Source organism: Amaranthus tricolor, chromosome 9 (assembly GCF_026212465.1).
Source record: "Amaranthus tricolor cultivar Red isolate AtriRed21 chromosome 9, ASM2621246v1, whole genome shotgun sequence".
Lineage (NCBI taxonomy): Eukaryota > Viridiplantae > Streptophyta > Magnoliopsida > Caryophyllales > Amaranthaceae > Amaranthus > Amaranthus tricolor.
The window spans coordinates 18,041,449-18,044,508 of record NC_080055.1 but is presented as its reverse complement, the minus strand read 5'-3'; positions in this window follow the sequence as shown (position 1 = coordinate 18,044,508).

Genomic DNA, 3,060 nt, shown 5'->3' with positions numbered 1-3,060 from the left:
TGTTTGCTATAAATAGAAACGGTTATGCTTATTACGAATGGTTACTTGCTAACTTGTAGGTATAAAGACGGTTAAGAATGATAGCTAAGACCCATTCAACAACAACTAATTCTATTTTTAGTAAATCCAATATTTACTAAAAATAGATCCTAAAATAAGGGATCTTAGAAAATAAGGACGTTAATTCATTTTATTTAAGAAAAACGATTTGCCAATTAATTTTAATAAATTACTACTGCAACAAATTAATTTTATTAAATACATTAACTAAAAATAATAATTAAAATATAATAACCAGAATTTTCAATTAACGTAGGCTGACTCTAGTTCAGGAACAGTGCGCTGTTTCCAGAATCCAGTTTTGCTAGAACATCCAACTTAGGAACAGTAGACCTGCTGTCTCCATTTTACATCTCAAGCGATATACTTCTTCTAACATCCCTTGAATCCTTTTGACACGTGCATTCCCATGAACTAAGCCATAGGTACTATCAACGATCACAATTAATCGGATATCGACCTGCACACAATCTCTAAACACATATTTGCTTAAGTGTAGTCATCATCAAAACTCAAGAGGTCCAACAAATTCCCCCTTTTTGATGATGACAAACTTTTAAACAAACTTAAAATAAAATTAGAGTAAAATCAATATTATAGAGCATGTCAGAGATTAAAACAACTTTACATAACTTAGTAAATTAACTCGTTACAATTTAATTTACCAAGCAATCATAGCAACACAGTTTACTCCATATAGTATAAAAACACAATATAAAATATATGTTTTTAAATAGTTTCCAAAAATAGTTAACATAAAAATCACTAAGTATTTCAAATGTAATAACTTTGAAATCAGAACAATTAATCATATAATTAGAGCATATATCTTATACTCCTATCAACAGAACATTCAAAACAATTATTAGAACAATTCATCATCAGAGTCATCAGAGCAACAGTTCATCAAATAACTTCTATTATCAGAGCAATATAAATCAATCTTGATCATAAGTATCAGAGCATTAAGTATTAACAAAAGGTGTTAACTATATACTGACAATAGATTAACTATACTTTGACAATCACAGCAAAATCAGCAAGCAATAAACAAGCAATAAACAATCATCAGCAGCATACAGCCAAACAGCCTTAGTTCAGAGACATGAAGCATAACCTTAATCCTAAAGTCCAACATAATAGATTTAATCAGAGCTAAGCATACTCAAGCATTATTTAAGTTTGTGTCAAATATTCCCCCTTTTGACATCATTCAAAAAGAATTGGAGCAATCAAACCACAGCACTACGCATATAGACATAGTCAAAGAGAGAATGAGGATGCACAAAGTAAAAAGCAATAACAATGAATGCAAACAAGATCAGCTATGATTAATCGTCACAGATAGTTAGTAGCATAAAAGAAAATGTAGGTCATAGTATGAATTAATACAAACAGTACCCCAGCTGGTACAAAACAAAAGCAAGAAAAGATTGTTTGATAATAGTGATGGTTGCAACAATTAAGAAAATATGATGATTATCAGGAGAAATTAAGATGCAGAAGCTTCATCATCTATGTATTTTGTTTCCACCTCTACTGTGTCGAGCTTGGCACCCAAACGTGCTTCCATTTGGTCCATTTGAGCAGATAGTAAGGCAATAGCAACACGAATTTCATCTTTAAAAACAAGGAAGCTAGACTGAAATTCTGTGACTTTTAGGAGAATGGAGGATAGAGGGGCTGTAGGAACTGTATTGTCACCTAAACCTTGATTTGGTGAGGTGTGTACTGGTGGTGGTGATGATGGTATAGGTGACTGTGGTGGTGAAGATGGTTGAATTGGTGACTGTGTGGCAGGTTTAGGTGAGGAAGGATGGCTTGGTTCATCTGTTGTGTATGAGGCTGAGTCATCATCAATAATAACAACAGGTTTCTTTCCTTTGGAAGCTAGCCTACGACTCTTCCTAAGGTTTGAACCGGGTAAAGAACTCTCCTCATCTTTTTCTTCCTCCACAGGTTCCTTCTCAACTTCCCCCTTACATGAATTTTCCTACTGTTACTCTTCAGAATGCCCCTCTGCCTTCTTAGTGGCAGAGGGAACAGGCTCCTGTTCCTCCTTATTTACTTCCTCCTCCTCAACTTTTTCTTCATTTTCTTCTTCATTGGTGCCCTCAGATTGTTCAAAAATATTCTCAAGAGTCCATTTTCATTTAATCTTAGATGCAAGTTGTTCAAACACTTAACACCTACTTTGTTGTTTGGACCCATGGGATAATTTGGACCATCAAGAGGAACACCCAACTTCATAAATATCCAAGTTAACAATCCACCATATCCTAACACATTACGCTTAAAAATACAATCATTCAAGTGAGAGATCATCAAAGAGGGAAAATTAATCTTGATGTTATTAGCCATACAATATATTAACGTAGCATCCCTTAAACTAACCTCACTTCTTTTAGATGTGCGAGGCAAAATAAATCGTCTTGCTATATTGTATAACAACTTGTGCATAGGTGACAGCACATTGTGACTAACCTTTCCTCTTTTCTCTTTTATCCTTAGAAACTTCCAAACTATTTTCTCATTTATCCCAGAAAAATTGATTTTTGACCCAACAACATATATATCAAATCCAGTGGAGGGGACACCTAACCACCCTCCTAAAATCAAACTATTAAATTCAATTTTAATCCCCTTAACAACACTAGTACAAACGCCATGGTCAAAAGAAAAGTTTGAAACAAACTCGCGCATCAAGTTGGGGTTCATTGGGTTGCAACAGTGTTCTGCCATTAAAGATTCCCAACATTGATTTTGCAAAATGGCGTGAAATTGAAGAAAGAAATTAGATTCATACCATTGTTTGTCTAGCCCGAAACCAACAATCATTTCTTTGGATATCTCCTCAGCACTAACTGGAACAACAACTTTTGCCCTTTTTGAAGATGATTTCTTTACTGTAGAGTCTCCTTTTCGCTTCGAACTTTCATGCACTTCAGAAGGGTTAGGAGTTTCCTGTTGCTTTCTTGATGAAGACTCACTCTTGGGAGT